The sequence below is a fragment of the Halichoeres trimaculatus genome, unplaced genomic scaffold, assembly GCF_033239565.1.
Source record: "Halichoeres trimaculatus isolate MK-OKI-2021-1 unplaced genomic scaffold, fHalTri1.1 fHalTri1_scaffold_13, whole genome shotgun sequence".
Lineage (NCBI taxonomy): Eukaryota > Metazoa > Chordata > Actinopteri > Labriformes > Labridae > Halichoeres > Halichoeres trimaculatus.
The window spans coordinates 15,664,806-15,691,432 of NW_027437191.1; the positions used below are offsets into that span (position 1 = coordinate 15,664,806).

Consider the following 26,627-nt stretch of genomic DNA (forward strand, 5'->3'; position numbering starts at 1 on the left):
ACACACACACACACACACACACACACACACAGGCACACAGGCACACAGGCACGCATGCAAATGCACAACAGCCACTGAGGTAGCGACAGGGACACATCAAAGCATGGTCATCTACATGAATATGATTGCCTATTAGGGATGGATACTTTTCACATTTGAAACAATATGGTACTGATGCCTGGTACTGATGCCCGGTACCTTGCAATCGGTACTGGTACTTAAAGGTACCAATTCTGGGTAATTTTTTGTGTTTATGTGGTAAAAAATATCAATTTCTTTAAAAATAAAATACATATTTTTTTTCAATTTAACATATCTATTCCTCAATATACAACCTTGCAATGCTGTGTTCATGTCCAGCATGGAAAATAGCCAACACTTCCAATCCCTCAAAGTCACGATGCATTTAGGTCCCTAAACATGGCACCTTTTGATTTTAAGTAAATCGGTACCGGGTACTTTTTTCTTGACAGAATTCGCTCGATACCTATAAAAGTCCCAAATTCGGTACCCATCCTTATGGCCTATACATTGGTTAGGTTATAGCCTGACTTTTCTTTGGAATAGCTGTAGTATTCTTTGCTTGTCCAGAGGGCTGGCCTGACTGGCATAAGCCCTCCTTAATCCTAACGTATGACTTGCCCTGCCTTCAGAGCCAGAGGGGGTAACGATGTTACATTTATCTTATTTTTTATGCTGCGTTACAACAGAATGCAGGTAGTTTTCTGTTTAAATGCAACTTAAATGCCTTTGTACTGACAAAAATTCATTAACTGGCAATATTTAAGGACTAATCCATCCATTTGTAACAGTTTGATAGCATGCAACAATGTGCAGGAGTTTGCTAGTAATTATTTAATACTTCAATTTTTTTCTTCTGGACAATCATTTTTGTATTAGTCCATTCAGAATTTGGAAAAAAACTCAATAAAGTTTCGTCTGTACAACGGGGTATTAGGGCCACTAAAGACATTAAATAAATAAATCAATTTTCGAGAAAAAAAACTCAAAATTTTCAAGTTTCCAAAAGTCACAAATTTACAACTTGAGAAACTCAAAAATTTGCAAGTTCATAAAGTGGAAAATTTACGACTTAATAAACAACTAAATTTGAGAGTAAATGAAGTCACAAATTTACGACCTTGTTAAGTCATAAATTTACTGGTTTATGAAGTCACAAGTCCTGGAAGTTAGTTGATGCACAGGGGATGCCACACTTGAGATGCTGATGTGATAAGCTGAAAAAAGCTAAGCTGAAAAAAAAAATGAAAAAAATTGTAAAATTGAAGGTTGTTTTGTGACAGATATGGGAGATGTCAGATGTTTTCATGTGTCTTTCTACAATTTATTTGTTCATCTGCGATCTACTAAGAAGTCTGAGTGGACTTTAAACTGTAATCGACTGTTCTGGTCTTCGCTGCAGAGATCGGCTGTTTACATTTTTTTTTCATTTGTTTTATTAAATGCTACTGAGGAGGAAAGTTCAAGCTCTTTCCTTCGTGTCCTGTTGAACCACATACCCCATCTGTATAGCTCGGAGATGTAACAATCTATATTCCTGCATTTGCCCGCTGCGTTGAACTTCTTGTCGAAAAACGCAAACACCTCCTCAAGTTCAGTGTGGTGCTTTCTTCTGAACTGCCCCATGGCACAACAACATCTTTCAGCGTCTGACTGCTTATAAGTATGTGATGGCTCTGGGCAACAACCGGTAGTTTCTCCTTATTGTTGAGACCAACTTGAAAGTACAATCTGATGAGGCTGTCAATTCGGTCCATCTTGCAGTGATGTACATAACAACCTACACATTCGAAGCCACATATAAATATTTGAGAAATCAGAATTTACTGGTCTATAAAGTCGTTAAATTGCAACTTTATATACTAGTAAGTTTTTGAGTTCATAAGTCATAAACTTGTGACTTTAAAACTAAAAAAAATAGTAGATATCTTGAAAATTTCGAGGTTACATTTTTCTATTTATTTTTTCTTAAGTATTTCTTTAGGTGGCCCTGATAGGCCGTCATACTTCTGAATGATACTTCCATAATAAAACAATTTTTGATGATAAGTGTAGACAGAGAGTGTCTCTGTGGCTGCCCCAGTCAGTCAGGAGATGTCCTTACCCAGAGATCTTTTGTGTTTCATTCGCAGACATCTGAAACTACCATGTATGATGAATTTTGTGTGGCATTAAACCTTTTTTGTTGAGATAACGTCAAAGCAAAGATGTACCCTCTATTGAAATTCTCAGAATAAGAGATGCATGAATTTAAGCATGCTAGATGTGGGTGCATCTAGCTTTCAAATGAAAGGTAACACTCTGAAGCATCCGTGTATTGTCTCACACCTTTAGACAGCATGAAGGATTTGGGATGGTATACATGTAATTACTCTGTAGACAAAGTTCACAGCCTACAGGTTGTTTGCATTTTGTGATAATTATTTTGAAATAGCATATATGATATAAGTTGAAACAAAGTCTGGGGGTTTAGATTTCAATCAAAGAAGAATAAAGAATATTTATCTTTTTGGTCTAACACCTTGTTTTGTGTTAAAGCTGTGCTCCTTTTGGAAAACAAGTCCAGTAAGTTGGAACACTCTAGATGCATTTCAGCCTTGCACTAAGATCATGGGTTACAGGCTGTTGAAATAGTTCTTGGATGGTTTAAGTGATTAAATTCTATTGAAACATTCACAACCAAAAGAAGTGATTCATGTTTAAGTGTTGATTTTCTTACAGGATTTAGAAGTGTATGGCCATGACTGATGATCTTGAACCACTTCTCAACTAAATTATTAAAGAAAATTGCCTGCTTCAAAATATAAGGGTATTGTTGGGCCCTGAATGCAGAGATTTTATTCAGAATGAAAACAAACAGAAATTTAACCACATAAACAGACCCAAACATACTGTAAAAACTGGCATTACTAAATCATCTTTGATTGATCTCTTTCATTTGATGCTAACTCAGGAGTAAGAGGCTAATGTTGGATCTTGGGGGCGATAAAAACAGAGCAATTATAGTCTTAAAATAGCTTTTTAAATTGTGATCTGCTCTACATTTAACCATCAGAAACGTTTAAAATGAAATTATCAACTAAACCCTTGAGCTATTCATGCTATTGAAAAACAAATCTCCATGTTCCTCCCTTTGAAACAGTCACCTTTCAACCTTTGTCTGATTAATCTGTGTTCAAAAAAGAAACGCCAACAGCAGATTATTTCATAGGGTCCTGATCCCAATCATGTGCAGTTTACTGCTGCCAAATGCTTTAAAAGATGATCCATCTAATCGAAGACAACAAGATCATACATGATTTAAATGTCATTTGAGAAAAGGATGTAAACAATAATTTGTTGGTGCACAGGATAATATCTAATTTTCTCGTTTTCTCATGGGTTATCAATGCATAGTTACCTCAACCCTGTGTATCTTCTGGGGAACAGATAATAAATTAGCCTGTGCTCATAATCTATAACATTAACATGCCTATGCTTATCAATGTGCACTGTCCCTTATAATGACTAATTAACTAAGTCAATAAAAATCACTGTCAAAAACATCTAGGGATGGGAATTGATAACATTTTGTCAATACCATTGCCCTTATCGATTTTGCTTATCGATCTGATTCTTTATCGATTCCATTATCAATTCCTGTTGTGAATTTTCTTGGAACAAAAAGTAGCTTAACAGCTTTTTTGTGTCAACAACATTTAATTAAGTTTATACTGTAAGTGAATAAAATGTAATTGTCCCTGAGTACTGTGTTGTAATATATTGATAATTCAAGTAGGCCATCTAGTGTTTCAAAGTGGTTGAGGCTATAGTTTAAGTTGTTTGGAAGCTTTCTGTAGTTATGAAGTCAGCCATGAGCCTTTCAATTGCCTGTTAGCTTTTGACATTTGAAATTCTCAGTATTTTTTTACAAAGAGTTGATGTGATATGTTTCTGTGATGAAAGTTGAAATTCTATTGTGAAGCTGAAGTTTTACTGATGTATGCTAACTGCTAGCATATCAATGCAGCTTCCCATATACGTTAGCATCAAGCTTGTGCTATTTTGTTATTTTGGTAAATAAGGTGATTTATACCATTATGAATGCACTGAATATCAATCGCCTGAGAGAGAGTAATGTAAATTTCTTCATGAAGTCAGTTCTTCAGTAAAACTTCAAGCTGAAAATCCTGAATCAGAGCTTTCTTGGGAAATGTTATCAAACTGCTAAGCTATGCATGCATCAGCTATCAGCTGTCCAGAAACCGGACAGAAAATTCGTTTACTGTTGTCCATAAGAGACCCCAGTCTTCCATTCTCACTAAATCTCCCTTTCTCTCTCTTATTTCCCCCAACGCAGAGTTCATGTTTGCTACACCTTTCATATTTTCTGCCCCATGAATAAAATACAACCCCCACACTCCCAGGCTTCCTCAAGCGCAGTAAGCAGTGGACAGTCTACAAAGTTTTCATGGTTCCTCCCCCATCGGACTCGGTGAATCTGAATATGCTGACACTGTTGTTCCACACCAGTGCGCCCTTTGGTCCACATGTAGCTCCAGGGATCACACACTCATGCAGTTCTTGAATTACTAGCCAAAAATTGTGGGTACTTACAAATTCTCATGAAAACCTAACTATGAGCAGGTGCTGAGGCTGCTGTGTGCCTAGGATGCTGCATACGCTGCTGCTTTTCAGAGGAAGGATGGCCACTGGCATCTGCCTCGCAGGTGTTTCAAATGTCCTTAAAATACAGCACCAATGCTTCTGAGAGTGATAATTTGTTTCTGAAAACTAGCTGTGACCTCCTGGGTGGAGCTGATGAATAATCAAAATTTTTTTGAAGAGCATGAACTCTGTTAATAAATTTGTACTGCTTTCTATTTATTGGATCAAACTGGGTGCAAAGACGACTGTTATGTAACTCCCCAAAGAGTCCCAGACATTTTGAAATGTCAGAAAGCATTTTTTTTTTTTCAAATCAGAGAAAAGCTGGTTCAGTTAAAGGGGCTACAAAAAGCTTTTCAACATCAATAAATCACAGTTTCATTAATACTTCAGCCTTAATGTGGCTATCATAATCATGAGAGGCAGTTGGCATAAGGACAAGCAAAAAGCCTCCACGCACAGTGTAGTTTTAACAGTGAAACTTCAGCTTAAAGAAAGACTGGCAAAGATTTTTTGTTTTTTAAAAAGCATGTTGCTCTTTGAAACAGATTAGAGCACATTATTACGATGGCAGATGGAGAAGCATTGAACAAAGCAGACACTGATTCCAGAGAAATCTTTTTCTCTGATGTGATTTCAGGAACCAGACAGAATGACCGCCAGGAACAGGATTTTTTAAATGCTTTCAGTTACAAAAAGTCATGGACGTGGCATTCATCAAAAGCACTAATTCTTCATTCATCATGTTCTATTTCATATTACTTCATGATAATGGGATTGTACCATTTCAAGTATCTCTGGGATGAAGGGGGTGTCTATTCAAAAGCGCAAGGAAAAACTTTTATTTTGGTGATACTTTTCTACCAAATCAGTGATGTTTTTTGGGGGTTAACAACTGCATTTCCTATGTGCACCATTACCTCCAATTGTTAGGATGTCGCACAACCAACAATGATGAAACTATTCCAGTCAGTGAGTTAGCAAAAAGTGACCACTATGTATACTGATTTAACATTAGCCCCTCACATCCATGGTGTTATAGTATGATTTTTACTGTCCCAATAAATGTCCATAAAGCAGAAATATGCAAATGGTTTAACCCTTTAGTCCTCAGACGGTGATAAGATATTCATTGGGAATTTAAAATTTCACTACAATATCAGCCATCAGTAAAAAACCTATTTAAAAAAAACAAAACTTAAGTTTGCTAACTTCCCACAGGAAAACTTTACCAGCAGAGTTCATAGCAGACACTATAGGGTAAAAGTGCTGAGCAGTATGAGAAAAGAGTTATATCATGGTATTTTTTTACACCAGGGCAGTGTCACAGTTTATCGCTACATTTCTCAGCATTTATTTCCTTCGACGCCGCACTGAACATCCACATAATATCAAACACTGTGTCTTTAATTTATTGTGCACAAATGATTTGTATAGCACAGGCTGTAATGGGTCTGCCACCAGACCGCTGACAGCTAACATGTGTTGCAGGCACCCATGTCAACTTCCCTCTTCACTCCCAGTTGCAGTAGTTGTAAAGATGCAATAAACAAAGGCAGTCTTAGTTGTGAGCAGAAAACGACTGCCAAACATTTGGCTTGTTTTAAAGTAACTTGTATTTTGATCAACGTTAGATGTTTTAAAACGAAACAAAAACAAAATTTCCCAACAGGAGAAGACACCGCTCCTCTTTGGGGCATGCTTTCTTTCTGTGCATCTCTGGTCACTCTTTTTTAATCTTCCATCATGTTGTTTCTTATTTCTCCATGCACCTTAGCACTTTCCAGCTGTTCAGCCTAGATTCAGCCCACGAGCTGTACTCAGAATGCCTTACCTGACAATTATTGCAACCGTGAGTGAGGAGGGCACCTGCTGTGCAGTCAGAGGGGTGTGTCAGTGTTTCACAGTGTAGTCCACCTGTGCCCTTCATGGTAAAACCACATTAGCAACACACTGCCATATGACGGTGTTTGAGAAACTAGCACTCTACAGAGTATCACAGACAGTGTACCCTGCACAGCTACCACACGACACAACAGGCTGCCAATTAATCAAGCAGTATTTCTGCAGAAATTATGCCCCGAGACCCCACAAAGCTTCTGTGTAAAGGCATGAACTATGTAGTTGCTGGTAATCTCATTCTACTCTGTAGGTTGTGCAGAGGCGTCAGTGTCAGAGTGATACTCTTTAAGTGTCAGTTTTTCATTCCTCACTGTGCCTTTAACTTTTATTGTCTTTCTATTTTTTTAAATCAGCTGAAAATCTACAGAGATCACCTGTTGTAACTATTTTAATTCATATAGACATAAATTCACAGATTAAAGGAGCCAGTTTGATTTGAAGGTATGTTTAACTAGAAAATCACTCAGAGAGCGCAGACCTCTACCAAGCATACTGTGATTGTCACGCAACTCTTTAGTCCTACTTAAATGTTGTACTCCCTTTCAGCAGACTGTCTGTTACAATTTGGTCTAAGTCGCAGGTTTGTACGATAATTTGTTACCTGACAGTGTTGAAAATTATGATGACCCAGTACATATTTCAAATCCTGGATCTTGGTATCAGAATATTGCCAGGATCTGGATCCTACCTTAACATCTGTCAGAAATGATGGTGACCTTGTCTTGTACTGTTTTGCAAAGCAATCTGACTTTATTGTGGAGTTTTATACACATATGGTGAAAACAGCCCTATCTCACAATAATAAAGAATCCTTTAAAAAATCCTGGATCCAGGCAGTGAACCAGATCACTTCCAAAATGTATGTAATGTGTAATGTAATCACTTCTTCCTTATCCCATTTTGAAGATTTCCTGAAAATTTCATGAAGATCTGTTTTTTACTTTTTGAGTTGTATTGTTTAAAGTCAGACAAACAGACAAACTCTCCCAAAAAACATAACCTCCTTGGCAGAGGTAACCAAAGAGGAAGAAAAATAGATGATAGAATTGTCTGCACAAAATAGGAAAAGTGCCTGATAAAGTGGCACAGGGGTTACCTATGGTGAGAGCAGTAGTCCTAATATAGTACTCTGGGGAACGCCTTCAGAAACTGATTGGACACGCAGTGTCCCAGCTAATGAAGACCAACATGTGGTCTACACAGATACACCAACATTAAATAGGTATCTTTTTTTTTGCCAGGGTAGCGTAGGCAACCATATCAAAACCCCTCTGACAGATCAATAAGTGTTGTGATGATAAGCATTATTCCCTGTTTCTGACTCTGTATTACTCCCCCTCAGCACAACCCCTTCAAGCTAACAGTGGATTACCTCTGGTGTCATTATTCTGGGCTGTTCTGAGAAATCTTTTTGGTTTTGTAATGCCTCCAAATTCATTGCTTCTGTATACTGGTGCAGGGCTTTTCTGCTTTTGGTTAATGGGAATTTTAGGTGTGAAAAAGCTATTTTAGTCCAAACTAAGTGATGTTGGTACCAGTGAGGATAAATGTCACAGCAACAACCACCACTGTGTGTGAGTGTTCATGCATGTAAGCATTTGTTGGTGGGTGTCTATTCTGTGGGTGTGCGACTGTGAGTAAATGTACATGTGTACAAGTGGGTGGAAGTGTTTGGTAGAGAAAGAGAGTGTTTGGGAGAGACAGAGAAAGAGAGAGATCATAGTTATATGCGATTCTCTGGTTGAGTGAGTTTGGGCTTTGCTGGTACACAGCGGCGGCTGGGAGGTATGAAGAGCTGGGAGGTACCGCTGAAAGCAAATGAGGCAGAGCAAACGCTGTTGCGGGGAAAACAATTCAGCATGACAGAGGTGGCACAAGCACAAGGCTTGTGTCGCAGTATAGGAGAGCCCAAAGGCGCCTGACAAAGGGGGCTAATAGATTAGGGAACAACTTGTTAGCATCCAGGTGAGCGGGGATAAGAATGAGACATCGCTAACATGCCAGCCATGCTGATACATCTCTGTGCTTCAACCCCATTAGACCCCAGTCAGCACACTTTATTTCCCTGTGTCAGCCTGCTGCCAATCAGCCTCGGACCTCTGACCCTGAAGTCGGGAACGAGTATTATCAACCAGGCCTTGAGGCCAACGTGGCGGGATGCAGCTGAATACCAATGTGTCTTATCTGTCAGCCATGTTTACCCACCCTTTCTATTCGTTCTCTGTCTCTCACAGTTTTTTCCTGGATACCACCCTCGCAACAAGAACAACAACTTCATCTTCCTGTAATTCGATTTTGGAAGCACTTGCTGGCATATATTATGCATAATAAGGGAACCTCAGGTAGTTATTAATGATCCTGGATGTGGATGATGCGTGCGCTGCAGAAAAAAAAGTCCCAATGCACATTTGTCAGTGAACCTTTCCTCTGGCTTCAGCACATGAAAGTCCAGTGACAGATTAAGCGACAGAAAAGGATGAAGTGAGTAATGGGCTTAAAACCATATTGACTGATCCTTTTATGGACTATTATCATCAAAGAGGACTGTGTAAAAATGTCATAATCCACTTGAAATTAATCTGAATCCTACTCCTGTGTCAGCACTTGCCACTGATAGTCTGTCCCCTCGCTGACTGCACATCTATCTGTGGAGCTGATAAAACATTAAACCCGGAGCAAAGGAAGCCTCAGCACTCTTCCTCTGGACCCTCGTGTCCTCGTCTCTTCTCGTGTACCATCACGCTCTTATCACTCAGCCTAGTGTTTTCCACACCTCTGTCAGATGATTCAAAGTGTTCATTGATGTGTAAATCCTCCATTGAAAATCTCCGCCACATGTGTTTGAATAATTCAATGAGACGTTGCCGTCAGTAGCAGGCATGTAGACTGTTGCTACTGTGGTTTGTTGTTAGAAAGAGGAAAGCTGGGAAAGTTGTCTAAATTGTCTATTTATGGAAAAGCACAGGATTTCATCTCTTGAAGTCCCAATTATTTCAAAGAAAGCAAGAAATTTTACAGCTGCTAAAACAAAACTTATAAGGTCTGACATAAATTTATATAATAGAGTACTCTAGTAGTTTTAAAATAGCAGCTCCCTGGTTGAGGTTTTCCTGTCTATAAGGACTGCAGTTTAAGCAGCGATGAGACCTGACATCACTTGTGCCAACCCAATTGTTGCAGGCAACAGGGGAAGATCAGAGGGAGAAGCTGGAGATTGTGTGAGAGTCTCTGTGTTTGTTGGAGAGTTATCGCCCTAATTCTGCAAAAGCTACTCAATCAAATCCTCCATCACAAATATAATCACTTATTTCAACGCACAAATTGATATCAAGACGAATAAATCCCACCGTTCACTCTGAACCACTAATTTTCCTCCCTCCTGTTATTCTTTTTTTAATTTTTTGTTTGTATGTTCGTTGTTGTTATTTCCTCTTTGACTTTCTTTATTTTCAGGGTGATAAATGTCTGACACCACACTCAGGCCACACAGGGAGCGTGTTATACATCTGTGTACACAGACAAAACGCACTCTTCACAGTGCAGAGCACATAGAGTGACGTGATGATTTCATGCCAGCAGCATATCTCCAGTCATAACACACACACACACACACACACACACACACACACACACACACACACACACACACACACACACACACACACACACACACACACACACACACACAAAGAGCTGGGGATGGATTCATGCTCCGGCGGACGCAGGTGGGACTGTGTGCAGAGTTATTCATAAACAACAGCACATACATTGCGACACTTTTCTCTGTTTCTCCTCCCAGAAACCACTGATCATTTCGTGTGTGATACGAAAAAATCTTTTGAGAACATTTATCATAAAGACGCTCCTGGAGCTACAATTTTCAGCGTAAAAGCAGAGGTTTACGCGCGATACTTCCTGTAAAAGGTTCAGGGAAAATCGGGGGAAAATGCTATTTTTGGTCTAAATGGATAAATTTCTTCCTACCTTTGAGTTTCTGACGATCCAGGTGTTGTTTGGAAGATGCAACCGCTCACTTGTTTCCTTCTGTGCATTATGGCTGAGCAGCTGAAGGTGTCGCCCAGGGAAAGAGACATTTCTCCGACTTTCTCATTTTCAAGAAATAGCCAATCATTTCTACGGAACAGGTCTCCGCTCGATCCAGAAAAACCACACACCGCCGTCACAGCTCGTAATCTCGCTCCCCTATAAATACGAAGGTCTCCCCTCCCCAATAAAGCGTTTACCTTGAGAGTCGACTGAAAGGTGGTCGCCTTCGGAAAGTTAAAACAGCCTTAGTGGGAGAGAGGGAGATGCGTCCTGGTGCGGGGAGGTTCAGTGAGGGAGAGGAGGAGTGGAGTGCGATACGCTTCACGACGCGCGTAAAAGCGAGAAAGCAGCGTCTACCCTCCCTGCATGCGTTTAGTCTCACTGAATACTTCCAGTGTTTCACAGAGGGGGATCGTCTTATTGAGGATTTTTCAGTCCTTCTGTAAATCAACCCCAGGCAGCTGGATCCACAGCTCCATCACGAAGCTGGTCTAACATACTTCACTATCAGAATCAATAATTAAAAACAGCAGGGGCTACACCTTTGAAGCAGGAAGCAACCTTCACGATAACAAAGTGAAAGTCTTTTTGAAATACCTCCGCTTTTTTCTAGTTTTACGGGAGTATAAATTGAAGTCTAATGATGTTTTGTCACAGCCCCAGCAATTACTCTGAGTGGAGCAGTGATATCTACTGTTAGCTCTCTCATCTGATTAAGTCACTGGCTAACAATAACATCAGAGAGTACTCTCTGACGTGTTTGTGGCCCTCTAATTGGTCACTTTAACTTCATAAAGACATTGAAGGAAAGCCAAAACAATTTAATTTAAAGGACCTGAAACTCCTTTTTCTTAATAAGCTTCACATCATAAGTCTTGTAACATCAACCTCTTATCCAAATCCTCCCAACAGTGCAGCAAGACTGTTTATTTAACATAGGAGATTCCTCCAAGTTTTCTTGTGTGCTTGTTGCTTTCATTAGTATGAAGTGGGCAGGGCTTAGTTATATCACAGAGCCAATAAGCGCCAACTGGGATATTTCAGCTTTTGCTAGTGGTGCAGCTAGTACTAGTACTAATACAAGAGAAGAGTGCATATTTGACATTTGCAGATTGAACAGAAACAACCCAAAGCTGAAGCAATTTACTGTCACAATTACTGAACGTAAAAGTTTTTCTAATTCTCAGGTGATGAACAACATATTTAAAAAAATAGAAACTAAATGAGTAAATAATTCCAGTGGTTTCTCTGTTATCAGCTGTCATGGGCCCACTACTATTGGTTGTGGGCAAATTTTATTTTATCTTATTATTTTATTTATTTTTATTTATTATTTTTATTTATTATTTTTAATTGTGTGTGTTTTACCATTATTATTATTTTTTATTAGTGTTATTATTATTATTATTATTATTATTATTATTATTATTATTATTATTAATATTATTATTGTTATTATTATTATTATTATTATTATTATTATCGTTGTTATTGTTGTTTATCTATTTATTTATTTTTCTACAGCCTTGTACAAGCTTGAAATGTAGCATTAACTCATTAATGTAATAAAAATAAAATGTTATAAACCCAAAATATAAAAACTGTTATTGCATTTCAGGTGCTCACCACTTTTGTTACATTTTGGGTCAAGTATATTTCAGGTCTTTGTTACGTTTCAGGTTCTAACAAGCCTTGAGTCAACAAGTTTTATTGCATTGTTTAAAATACACAGTTGGAAAGGGTCTCTGACCTAGAGAACATCACATATGCTTGTAATTTCCTACCCTGAGAAATCTAGGAATGAATGTAAATATTAATAATTCACAATCAAAAAGGTGGTCAATTTAAGGAACTTTGAAATTTTGAGGTCACGTACATCTTAAAAAAAAATAGCTTTGGTCTTGTCTTGATACCTACTTCCTTCCATCGCCATGTTGACATTACATATTAGGTCATTTCTTGTGTACTGCACAACATGCAGCCCTTGTTACTATAATGTAATTATGAGAGCTTCTTACTTATTAAGTAAGGTAGTTTCTAGGAGACAGCATCAAAAACAAACACAGAGAAAAAAATCCACACTGTAATGTGTGAGGAAATGAGCTGTTTTACAGCCGGACAACCTGTATCCAGCCAAAATGTCATGCTCCATGTGCATGTTTCACTCGGAGTTCAACTAAGGCAAGTCATAATTTCTCAAGGGTGCAAATGTTGCACAGCTATCTCCAGAGGAATTTAGACTGATAGGGGAATTCTATTAACGCTGTGTGCAAATGAAAACCGAGGAGTGCAGCAGTTTGCCTCTGCTGTGCTCAAGGACTATGCTCTGTAAATGTAGTATCACTTTCAGAGCTGTAATTTCACTGACATTTATATATTTAGAAATGTGATGTGATTATAATAAGCTGTGCTTGACGTCACAGTAGTGCGATCATTTAATGGAGGAGGGAATAAATGTTTGTGATGCACATAGTTTTGATTCTTATATATGAGAAATATTAACATTTTGTGATTAAAAAAAGTGCTGGTACTCCTGCACAGGTCAGGTTTATGCAGGCTTTTCTAAGGTTAGGAAAGCCTTGACAGGGTTAATGTGAGGTTCAAGTACCTCATTTAAGTGAATGAACTTCAAAGGTAGCCAGGAAGCAGGCCTGAAATCCCCATCATTATCTGGGATCTAAATCTCCTTTAACAGCACGTAAGTAGTGTCCTGACCACAATCTTGTCATTTTGATCTTCCATGAGAAGGCATCTACGTTTGCAGCGAGTGATCCGTGATACTGACACTTCCCCTTCCTTTCAAGTCAGACATATTGTGCTTTTGGTGTTTGAACTTGTCCACTAAAGGCAGCAAGGCGGGAAAAAGGTCAGCAAATAGTCAGAGAGTGATAGTGTCAGGAATGGTCTTGTAAGCTGAGGTGATCATTTTTAGAAGATGACCAGGAGAGGGGTGGGGGAGAAAAGAGAGGGTGAGTACAAATAGAGGTAGCTCTGACAGGCTGTGTAATAGTTGAACACTGACCACACCTCCTTTTCAACATTTTCCCCATACACTGTCTGTTCCCATCCTGCAGCGTTGCCTCTCACTAGTTCGGTCTCTTTTTTTCGCATTGTCATTCACTGTGTCCTTTTTTTCCTAACTCAATATCGCTGCAATCATATCTGACAAATAGATTCCGATCCAGTGGCCGGCTGCACTCTGGACCTCATCAGAAACCCATCAATCACAGATATCATATACAGCTCCTTTTTTTCTCTCGTGTTGAACCCAGCTTGACCACAAAATTTAGCCGAATCCTCCCCTGCGTTTGGGAGGAGGTCATCCAGCTTGCCGTGTCTGCCTTGCATCACAGATGAGCCGCGAGATCCAATTTGTTTGTGCTGAGATGACTCCAATTCCTTCGCCACAGAACATTAAGGCTGCAAATTAATATCCCTGGGCTCAGCGGCTCACAGCTCTGTTTGGAGACAGGAGACAGGCACACAGGGAAAATGGCAGACACACAGGGAGAATTTTTTAACACCAGACGTACCTTGTCTTTCTCAGACCTTTGTCTCCCCTTTCCCACTTTTTTTTTCTTGAATCTCCCTCATAGTTTCATCTTTTTTTTTCTACCTAAGGAGAGCTTCTCCCATAGAGATTAAAAGGTAGAGGGCTCATCTGAAGTGTCGTGCTCAGAGTTACAACATCTGCAGTCAGTCACCTCTCAGCACTCGGGGGACGATCAGAAGGGAATACAAATGTGCAATAATGTGAGAAAAGTTTGGATGAGGCCTAACTTTTAGCTCAGCCACTGAATGGTTACTAGCACAGTTGCTTTATGGTCATCACTTGTTAAATCTACGTTACCAAACATTATTCAGGGTTTGAATTAAATACAATTAAGTGTTCCATAATTCTTCAAGGTGTGTTGTATTGATTTTCCCATATCCTCCATCAAAAAACACATTAATGTAAACATAACAGGTCATTAAATTATCCATAAATTATCTCTGCCATAAAATGAGAAGCTTGCAGCAAGATAAATGTGCTGGATGCAGTACTGATGAGGTCTGCCATCTGTTTTTACCACTATATTAATTATCCTGACAATTTGTATAAGGCTTACAGACGCTGGTTACTTAGGTGTGTAAATGTATGTATCAGTCTTTATTCGGCTACATAAAGGTAAATTTATTGCTTACTTTGACAATTTGATAAATGTGCTGTCTATATTTATTTTCAAGAAAAAGAAGAAATATTGGTTGCACTCATATTTACACATATGCAAAGAGAGTATAAAACTAATGTGTACGGAAGCTTTTGGAAGACATGTACCATGAAATTATGCTTTTGTGATTTTCAGCATTTTACTTTTTAAATACTTCTGATTATCTTAAGGTATAAAGCAAGTGATAAAGGCTCTTTTAATACACTCACTCAGAAGTAGAGCTCTTCTTCCCACCAAAAAAAGTCTGCCTCCTACCAACATCTGAAGTGACCTTACATCATTACCAGTCAAATGAGATCCTGTCACCAAAACTAAAACAGACAACAATGAATGTTTTCTCATTTCAAGTTTTCTGAATGGGACTAACTCCTGCGTGAAAGTAGTTTCTAATTTCTTGCTGTATACTGTATCAAAAAATTCATCTCTCTCTCTCAAAATAGCAAAGTCAAAACCCCTCATCAAAACGCATTCTCTAAAAGATCTCCCATATAGTTTCTTTTATGTCTGAAGAAAATGCCCTAGTGCATCAAATGCACCAATTTGTTCCCAATAGCAACTGCTGTTTCTCGTTTGGAGTCGACACACACGCAGTGCTGAGGGAAATCTCCAGTTGTTAGCTAAGAGGTTTATTTCACGAGCTGTTCTGCATCTCTACAGTTGATCAAAATAGATTATTTCAAACAAAGTAGTTTTCAAGCTTGCATATCGCTATTGGATCTATTTTCTGACCTGGAGTGCAGACTGGTTTAGAATGAGAGCTTTATAACAGGCACCTGCTCTCTAGTCATCCTGGTACTGCATAACGCCACTGAATCTTTTAGCAGTACACTGTACCATACCATACTTTCACCCCTGTGTTTTGAGAGCTACAGTGACAAGTCGATGAAATGGATAAAAATTGATTTGGTGGTTGGCAACCAACTGTGTTGCTCTACTGCCACCTACTTGTCTGGAGTGTAGATTAACTTGCTGGGCTGCGGGGCTATATGTGCCATATGTGTCACACAAGAGATGAGCATAGCAAAGGAGGAGCAGACAGGTAGGTGAGGAAAAACAAATTAACACATGAAAGATGACTCATGGAGAAAGCTGTTTGTCCAAAATTTCCAAAGTATGGGAGTGTTTCACGCTAAGAAAAAAAAAAAAAAAAAAACAAACCTTGCAGTACGTCTGCAATGATACAGCACCTGCCTAAAATGTGAACACATTGGGCTCATTGATGACAAGGCGGGAAGCTCAGCAGCAAGGTGAGTGGCTGCAAAATCTCTTTAGCTCTTTATCTGATGTCACATCAGTATATTTCTCTATTATTATTTTGTCCATGCTGTCAAAAATAGTTTGTAAATGAGCTATCTAAAATTATTTATGATTTTGTATTTTTTTTTTCAAGAACTCAGGGACATTGGAGCCATGACCTGTTGTTTGCTTATAACTGTTGTCAGTGTTTTTTGTCCTATAATAATATTTTCAGTTAAGGTCAAACTGTTTTTCCGTAATTCTGTCTTGATGGTAAGCAAAACCAATCCACTTTCAGCCTCAGTGCAGTCCCATAAGCACTGAGGAGAGAGAAAAATCTGTGTGGTATTTTTTTGATCAACGGTGGGAATATTGTAAATGCATGGCAAAATTTACAGAGAGTTTCTGAAAGTCATGTTGAATTCCAACAGAATGTATTCCTGACCCTCAGGCTAAAGCGTTGTCTCATGATAGAAACTGCTTGGTGGGTAGAGTCCAACCTCTGGTTCGTGTGTTTAATGTGGCTGCAGCAGAGGAGCTGAAGGTTTGCATTCGGCATGCTAAACACAACCAGCTCCAGTAAACAAAAAGAAAATGTTTGTGGAGGCTCACTCTGCCTTTAAGCCGTCAGCTGAAGGTGAGATCAGTGGGTAAGAACATCAGTCACATATACTGGATAGCACTGAGCCTACACACCAGTGTTGCAGTTTCTTAAAGGGTTTTAAACCGTGAGGGGAAACAGAATGTCTGCTACCTACACAGTCCTGGCACCCTTCTAAACCCAGCTCACAAAGACAAAAACAGTATTATTTTAACTGTTTAATCCTTCGACTTGAGTCTGAATGAAAAGAAAAAGCTTATCCTCAGTGATATGACTGAAACACCCTTCACTTTAGAAGACATGAACTTCACTTTCACATTTATTGGATTTTACAGTGAGAATGAGAGCAGATCACAGCAGCCTTCAAACCCTGCTTTATGTGTCCTTCCCACCAAACATAACGGAGAACAAAATACGTCTGGAAATAATCGAGCTGGGGGAGGAGCCGTCTTCCTTCAGAGCTCACTGCTTTAAAAGGACGCTGAGGTTCTTTCATGGTTTTGTTCTTATTTAAAGAGAAGATGATTGCACTAAAGCAATGTGACTATCAAAAGAGAGACATACTATCTTCCCTTCAGAGCTTTGTTATAACATAAATATATAGTAGCAGTTTGATTTGAAAGCCTTGATAACGCTTCCTCTAAAACATTCCCTTAGTCAAATGCTATCATTTTTACACTTGTAAAAGCCCTTCTTTCCAAAGTTACCGGCATTTAACTAATAAGCCTCTGTGGGAATCCATTAAGCCTTTAATTTCAACGATTTTGGGGGTTTGTTGTTGAAATTGAATTTTGAACCACTTATCGACTTTAGTAACCATGTAGTAAAAGTTCATTTTCTCTAAAAGATTCATTTGCTCTTTGTTAATTAGGTTGCTTGAAACATTTTGCAGGTGTGTCCCTAGTTTGGAGACACGAACACAGAGTTACACGTGGATGCTAGACATTTCCTCTTAGTGACAACATCACACAGCTTCATATTCTTTATATTATAAGTTGATTTTCACTTCTAAAGCTGTACCATGTGAAGGGGCTTTCTGATAAACACATAAAGCCTGAGTAGATCTTCCTGAAATAATCTGCTCATAGAATTCAAATTCACGAGAAAAGAAGTAGATAAAATGACAGAAAAAAAATAATAAGAAGAGTTAAATCAGGCATATAGACCCTGAGATTAATCCCACCATAGAGTGCCTTGTCAGAGCAGAGAGAACATGGCTCGGTCGGTTCAACTGTGCATAGTAATTTCTCACTGCAGGTTGTTCTTATGAATACTTGTCAAGATAAGAGAATCAACTAATCAGTGATTCCCCAGCAAAAAAAGAAAAAAACACACAGGATAAACCATAGCAGTGGGTAACGCTCAAGACAGGTTCAGAGAGTGCAAGCGGATTAGGAGAGAAGAAAGCAGGAGTCTGGTTCAGTAATGCTGCTTAGGAAGAAGAACCAAGGGTTATAAATAATGACTGTAGTCAAAAAAAAAAAAAAAAATCAGAAAAATCAGCCATTTGTTTTTCACTTTGTGTAAATGCTGCCTTCCTGTGCCAATCACTTTATTCTGATGTGTCAAATGCTCTTGACAAAAGTGACACTAATACAACCAACATACCAAGTCAATCCACAGAAAGGAGTCCTACTCATTTCACCTCAGTCTGCTGACACTGTGGAAAAAAACATTGCCGTGTTCCAAATTTGTCAACATTGTGGTTGAAAAAAAGTACATTTCAATCTAAAGCTGGTCTTGAGAGTCAGTCGAATGATATCCGTCTCCGGGCACAGAGAGATCGTGTTACCTTCAGTTTATGGTCCAGTTGAGTGTTCATTATAGCCATCAGGCTAATGTTTGACCACAACCTGGTCATGAATTGAAATGTAAAGTTTAGTATTAATTTGTATCAAAACTATTCTAAGAATCTGTAGCCATGGAAGATTTTCATGTGATGTGGACCCAGAAGTTTGCCTCTTGGTGTAAAACAGGGCTATTCAGCTATACTGTTCCAGGGACCAAATTTTCAGAAAGCTAAGGACCGGGGGCCATACAATTTCCCAAAAAAACCCATTAACTCTATCTTGTATGCAAATTTGACCCAACACTCTACCCCATTTATTAAACTTTTATTGTGCTACAAAGGAAATAGTACAGATTGCTGACTGAAAACATCAATTCTCTTTGCCACAAAGGCTGTTACAACCCCAGATATAAACACTCATCTTAAACATCTAAAAGATCATGTCTTTCAAAATAATAATAATTCTCACATCTCAACATGTAGCACAAGTGTCCCTTTTTATCACACCACAATAACAACAGATGGTCAAAATTAAAAGACTACCTGAACTTGCCAGTGGATTTCATGCCACCGAGTTAGTTACAGCAGCTGAAAATTTTTACCATGCAGTTTTTTTTTCTTTTAAACAGACTTTTTCCATACAGGAACTTGGCATTAAACAAATGAAGAAATGAATTTGTAAAAAAAAACAAACTTTGTTTACTTGCTTTTGTCCACCTAGAAGTCAACAACAACAACAACAACAACAACATAATCAAAGTCTTCATAGATGATAAAACAGTAGCACACACTGGCTTGCATACACTTACAAGCTACTGATGAAAGAGGTCGCGCTATTTTTTGAATGGACAATGGCACTCACCAACAATACACAATAATATTAATATACAGCAGATTTAGGGCTGACTTGAATTCAGTACCAACCTCTGATGGACATTCAGTATCTATTTTTTTTTCCTCACTACTCTTTTAGCTTCACTTTTCAACTTTGAAAAATCCACTTGAGGCGAACCAAGGATAAGTGAAGTACTAATAAAGATCAGTTTTGTGATGTAAAGGATGAGAAAAAACAGAGTGAAATTGGCCAAAAGGTGAGTGATAAAAGGCCAATGTACCGTGGTTTTTAGTGTAAATAGTATTTCGTCTGCATTTTTTATCAACAATGAGTTCTGTGGCAGATACAGTTCAAAACACAGTGGCAGTTCTTAGGGACTAAACCCTCTGATGACTGCTCTCAGCCCATCCTCCTCTTTGATCAGCACCCTCTCCATCTCTATTTCATCACTGCCAGCCTTTGGGTGTCCTATTAAGCATATCTCTCTGGTTCTTTGATTCCACCACCTGCCTGCGCTTGTTGTTCTGCACCCGACCAGGACTGTTTCAGCCCCCCACCAGCCCAGATCTCTGTCTGTGTGTCTATGGATAACCTTTAATACTACTCCATAATAACGCACCAAGCTCACTGGAGAGTACAAACAGGATCAAGAAACAGGGCCCGTCATGATTGAACAAGAATCTCCGTAGCATATACTCTGGTCTCTATGACTGTAGCAGCATGTCTCCTTAGCAATTAATTAAATTGTAAATTTAATTAGGGTAATGAAAAATCATCGTAGAGATGGTGGCACTGCTGGGTAGAGTGTCCCACTTGTTATTTTGTATTAAAGTCATCCTTTTTTTCTTTCTAATCTGGTACAGCCCCTTCCATCCAGAAGAGGTAACTTTCTGTTTCTTTAGAGAGAATGAAAAGCTTTTTCTGCCGTGGTTCAGAATCATAGTATACATAGTGCAGTACATTGCTTCTCTAATCCAGCCTGATATCATAAAAGAAGTGTGCCTGTGTGGATACTAGGCCTAATTTCACCATCCTTTTGAGCTCAGCCAAGCCTCCTGTGGCTGTCTGACTTGATCCTGGAAGCATGATTGGCAACTGCTTAATGAGGACCTGTGTACCTTTGATTACTGGGCTCCACTAATGAACAGCATGTCAGTTTTGCCCTATTAGCAGAGAATACAGTTCTGGCTACCGTAGTTAATCACAACAGCAGTGTGTCCAAATGCCAGTCAAAGGGCATCATAGACATTTCATGCAGCTCTCCCTTTAAGAGTCCTTTTCATCATATGAACTTTTAGTCATTATTTCCTAAGAGTGATGCCATCTGCTTTTTGTGAACTACAAGCGCGCATGCTGTTTTTTTCTTTATTGATGCCTGCACAACCTGTATAACATTTCTCAACAACCTTGCCGACTTCTCCTTCTCTTCTTTTCTTCTCTTTACCTGTCTTGTCCTGTTTTCTGGTCTTTGATCAGCCGTGACATACAGGTTTGTATTTTTAGCTTGCTTCAGAGAAAACAGAAAGACTGCTGCTCAAGCAGAATTTGGAACATCATGTCTGCACCAGGAAACAGGAGTTTGACAAACAGTAGCCTTGGTCATTTGCACAGGTCGTACTATAGTTCTAAAATAAATGAATAAATAATATGTAGGCTGTTTTCTGCTTCAAAATCTGCCATCAAATGAAAAAAAATTTTGATGATTGATCTAAATTTCTTCAGTTCAGTTTCATTATTCTATCAACACTTCTGCCAAATGCTCCAGCTGATCCATACCACTGGAAAGTCTTTGTAGCCTCTTGTCTCTGTATTCTCCTTATTTTAGACCAATGCCTAAAGCTTGTAAATATAAGGGTCAGAACATATTTATCTGGTTTGTAATTTGCTGAACATTAGTGAGCTGGAACAGTTGAGTCTTAGTGTTTGTGGCACCAATATATTTTTTTTGAGGATTGAGCTAAAATCATTGGAAGTGTAGGGTCTTAACACACCTAAGTATCTGTCTAATATATAAAAAAACATCTCAGTAATGGGCTATGTAGACCTGCCACACTGTTGCAAGAAGGTTGCTTTTGGAGGTGCCTGCACTGAGGGCAGACATCAGAAGAAATATCTCCATGAGTCAGAAAGCAAAATGAGGGGCTGCTAGATAGGAGGAAAATTCACAGCTGAGAGCTGAAAAGAGGCTAATCACCAGCCAAGTCTGAGCTCTGAAACACACACACACACACACACACACACACACACACACACACACACACACACACACACACACACACACACACACACACACACACACACACTTGCAGAGAATAAAGTTACTGCAACACCACAAACAAAATCAGGACTGTGCATCATGATCTCTGGCCTTAATTGCTTTTATCTCAACTCAGTCATTTATCTTGTGTCTACCTTTTGTGCAAGAGAAAACAACTGCCGGAGTCAAATTCCTTGTATGTGTTGCATACTTGGCAATAAAAACCGATTCTGATTCTGATTAATTTCGCTCTACCTTAAAATTGTAATGACTGTGAATGAATAGTTTCAAGATTTTTGAAGTGGGTTTGTAAGAGGTATTTGTCAACAGTTAGTGTTTTACCCACACGGGTTCCAAGTCAGCTTGGCCCCTTTGCTGGTAATTCAGGATTCCCTGTGGGTAATACACTAAAGCCACGTTTACACGACAACATTTCATCTGAAAACGCTGAACCGCAGCGAAAACGCAGCGAAAAAAATCTGTGTTTACATGGAAACGCTGATGGACTGAAAATGCTGTAGTAAGCATTCCAGGCCTACAGGTGGTGCTAGCTGTCTTGTCCAGAGGCCGCTTTTGGGAGATCTCCACTGAAGTAAGTTGAGCCAATCATATGGTGAATTGGGGAATACTAAGTACAAAAGTGGAGCAACAGATGCACATTTTGTTGAAAGACAGTCAGCAGATTTAGCAGATTCAGCAGCACAAGCCCAACACGGTACTTCGCGCCGATTGTTACAATGGTACTGTTGTCCTGTTGTATGCGCTTGTGCGAAGCGGAGTGTGACGTCATCATTTCCACTGAAAATGCCTGCTTACTGTTTACGCGGCAACGGTGTCCCCAGCGTTTCAGAAAAATCCCGATTTGGAGGCCGTTTTCAAAAGTTTGCGTTTTAGGTTGGCTGAAATGCTGCTTCTGTGTAAACGTGAGGCTGAAATGCAACAAAACTTTTGCATTTCACCCTAAAACCGTTGTCCTTTAAACGACCCCTTATAGAGGCCTAATAACATCCCATGCAGACAGATTTAGCCGTACTACACTAACTTTAACAAACAATGACACACACAGTACACCAACTTCAGTGCTCTGTACGCTCTATTTCAAACTCCTTATTGCTTACTTTGCCATCAGACAGGTACATTTTTAACTAGTCTAACTTCCTCTGGCTGCACAGCCCTGGAAAAGCCAAATGAGTTGATGGTGTATGAGTCCACTTGACTTCTGCCCAGTATAGTGCCATACTGTAAATTTTGAAACAAATTAAACTATGGTGCATCAATATGTGTAGAGATTATTTCATCTCATTTACCTTGAGCCACTAATAGAGCATATTCTCAAGGTAACTGTAGGACCCATACTAATGGTGTGAGACATGTACATGCACCAGGACACCCCCCAACTATCGTGTTTATTACTGTTATTTTGAATTATACATTGTTCAGCAGTGAAAAGATGAATATTCAGGCACTAATGTAATATTTTATTAATTTTTGGTTGTTAAAATGAGCAAACAGGCATTTTGGTGCAACTTTGGGGTCTTTATGATGCACAGGGGCAAGCGTATCATTTAGTAGACCAGGATGAAATGCAGGATGCAGCCACGTTTAATTTTAGTGCTTGTGTTTCTGTATTTTCAGGTGAGCAAAAGTGGTGAAACACTGGGTAAATGTAGCTACACAAATGAGACCAGACTTCTGTTCATGTGAATAAGTCACTTTAGGTTGAAGTTTTGCAGGTTGATTAGTTGTCTTTGAAGTGCCGCACCTGTCGTGTTTGCTGGCTAGAAGATGCTAAGCCTTACCCCCTGTAGTTGACTTTAATATTTACTGTGTGAGTGGGCTGAATGTTGTTGTGTATGAGTGTTGAATAACCCAGAGCACAGATGCAATGCATGCGTATCATTTAGTGGACCAGGATGAAATGCAGGATGCAGCCACGTTAAATTTCTGTGCTTGTGTTTCTGTATTTTCAAAGGACTGAAAAAAAAAGTTTGTTCTTAAACCCATGCACGCCTGGAACGCTGTTTGTTTTTCCAAGTGTGCAACATAACCATATCATTTGAACCAAGGGTTGGGTCATTATACAAAAGAAAAAAGTAAGAGGCTCACAATTACTTTGACAACACATTTTTATCTAGATTTTTTTATTTTGTTTTACATTCTAAAACTTGGTGAAAGTTGTGAAGCATTGTGGTGGCGAGTGAGGAAGATTGCAGTTGTATATGAGCCAATGGTATCCTCTGATTCAGGACGATCCTAAATACAGTAACAGCGACTAAGTCCCATTTGTGCCTGGGCTCACAGTTCACACACCTGCACCTAGAGTCTCTTTCTTACTCTTTAAACTCTGGTTTCTGTGTTTTGTCTCTTTCAAAACTCAAAACCGAAAAAGCTGATCAGTGCTGTGCAGGCAGGGGAACATGTATGTGTCATGTCCACAAATAGTCCAAAAGCTGGTGGGCTTTGAGACAGCAGAGTGAGGCTCAGAAAATGGCAAAACAGAGCGTAGGCTTAGACCAACATTGGTGGTGGAGTTTTGAGAAATTAGTTGAAGCAGCTCATAGTCTAGTTTCAGGCATGTTGCTCCATGTCTGTGACACACTTTGGGGCTGAACTACTTAATGTTTGTATGTATAACAACACATGCAAACTTGATAGCCTGTGCAAAGTTGATTTACTAAACGGGTGCACCGAGGATTGCAGCTGTCAAATGTGCAAAATAGCATAGGCAGCCTATTTAGCATTCTTGCCTTCATTAATATGCAGAATATTGCAGTATTATAAGCAAAAATAAACCAGATGCATCTTCAGTGTGTCTCCGTTTGGTTACAGCAAACAGATCAAATAGGTTTCATTGAAATCAATGTGTCAACTTAAACAAGATCCATTCTGTTGCAGTATGTCTACATGGCTGGTCCATCAGGCTGCAGGTAATACACAGACATCCTATTTTTGACGGACCCAGAGCTGTGGCACATTAATTCAGCTAGGGGAGATCGAGCGGGACAGGAAGTCGTGATTGGAAACTACCTAAAACACCCAGTGACTTTCAAAATGAATTAGACCTTGTCAAAATCTGTTTGTATTTAGCTTGACTATGATGATAAATGGAGATAACAAGCGGAGCCAGACCAGGAGTCAACAGGTTTGAGGCTTTACAGCCCAACACGAATGAAGAGAGACTTATCAATGGAGCAGGAAGTGCAGGAACTCCTCATCCTCGTGACTCCAGCTGTCTGTCAGTCATACAGCTTGTGGGAATGAACACGCAGCTGGTCGAAGTTGACAAACGCAGTCAAGATGCAGCGAAACAGAGCCGCACTGCAGACATATCTGGTGTATTTCAGGTGTTGCCTGCAACACGACGGACCAGCCACAAAGACGTGCTGCACCAGTGTAAGTTGACTGATTGATTTGAAGGAAACCTATTTGATCTGTCTGCTGTAACAGAATGGAAACACACTGCTCACACATCCTGTGTATTTTAGCCATCAGAAATAAAAAATACCTAACAATGGCATTTTTAAGCTTTTTTTTTTTTTTTTTACTTGGCCATTGTGTTTTCGCTGACTGTGCTGGTTTCCACCCGCGCATAATGAACGTTCATCTCCCTCTTCATTCTTCAGCAGCTCAGCTGAAGGACCACTGCCACTGAATGACCTCCGGACTGTTGCCAGGGCATTGGCGGTCGTTGTCAGCCCAGACACAGCACTGACCAGCTGCTTCATGTGTGCAATGATGGCCCAAGTGTCATGGCAGGGGGGGCGCATGCTACATTGGCCACACTGGACACAGCTCTCACCTCTTGTGCAATGGCCTGTAACTCATTCATCTGATTTCTCCAACTCTATGGCTTTAAACCTTATTTTTAGTTTACTGCCGCTCTGCCCTCCCAAACTCTCTATGTTGACAGCCGGTAGAAAGCCCTATATCCTCCTTTAAATAGGGCGGTTTGCAACTGTTATTAATTACGCATGCAGTCTTAGTAGATCACCTGTAACATGCCCACTAATAGCATGTGCAATTTTTTAGTTTGTACACACAATTAAGCACTTGTTATTTGGAATCTTAGTAGATAAGGCCCTTGATGTTTTTAGGTATCTCATGCAATTCCAAGAATTCAATGACCCCTTTAAGCATCAATCCCTAGAGACTTATATTGCAGCTACATGATTAGTGGTGCCTGACATAGCTTAAATTAATCCATATCTTCACATTTCAGTCACGGTCAATGAACATTTTCACTGTGAATGGAAGAAAAGGTACCTTTACTAAGTTATCACTTTTGAACTACTGAGAGTGTGTCTGTGATAATCAACCACTTTGATGGCATACTGCCATTATCAAAGTACTACCATCCAAAAAGGAAACGAGTGCTTGTTAAATTTTATATTTTTCTTTCTTTTTTATTGAGTTTTGCCTTCAGAATGATGATTTGTGAACAATTAATTAGCTTGCTGAAAACCAATTTGTTTAAATATTGCGGAGTTATCACCCTCATTTTTATTCAAATTTCATAACCCATTCAGTTACAAAGTAGTGCATTTATCTCCTCACCGCTTTGGGATTTTGTAATCCACAGAGTTGCCACAGTTAACACAGCACGTACTCACCACCAAATGATATCAAATATGGGGTTGATAGGAAGGAATATGATTGTGGACATATGCGTTGCATTAAAGCCCCAATTCAATTAAAGCCTCATTTATCATGCCTCATACTGTCTAATCTCTTTGCCAAAGATACTGACGGCTAAAGAAGGTTATGAATGGAGTAATGAATTTTTTTTCCCCTTTACAGAAAGTGATGACACCCTCCAGCTCCTGAGATTATGACTGAATGACTCAGCCGGAGGAGGGTATTAGTTATAAAACTTAACTTTGAGTTACTTTGCCGTGTGATGAAAACTGGCTGTCAAGGCCTTTTCTCTGTAAATTCAATTAAAATGTCAGACTCTGTGTTGGCCCATGCATAACGCCAGGATGTATTATACATTTTCTCTGCCAGATGACTGGAGCCAGTTGTGAGGGGGTGGGGGTTGGAGATTCAAGTGGTTGCCCTGTAAGTAAATTACTTTTCCTACG

At 39.3% G+C, this 26,627-nt stretch overlaps 1 protein-coding gene and 1 long non-coding RNA gene across 2 annotated transcripts in view; one reads left to right on the forward strand and one right to left on the reverse strand.

Annotated features, from left to right (window-relative positions):
• The window catches only part of LOC141801526 (uncharacterized), a 92,933-nt gene extending 83,526 nt beyond the window's left edge, over positions 1–9,407 (forward strand). Inside the window, exon 3 of the long non-coding RNA XR_012599403.1 lies at positions 8,805–9,407. This is a non-coding gene — a long non-coding RNA (uncharacterized LOC141801526). The remainder of the gene's footprint in view (positions 1–8,804) is intronic.
• Positions 1–11,004, reverse strand: part of syndig1l (synapse differentiation inducing 1-like) — a 50,682-nt gene extending 39,678 nt beyond the window's left edge. Inside the window, exon 1 of the mRNA XM_074684575.1 lies at positions 10,555–11,004. The gene's annotated coding sequence lies outside the window, so the exon portion shown is untranslated. The remainder of the gene's footprint in view (positions 1–10,554) is intronic.
• Positions 11,005–26,627: the final 15,623 nt, after the last annotated feature.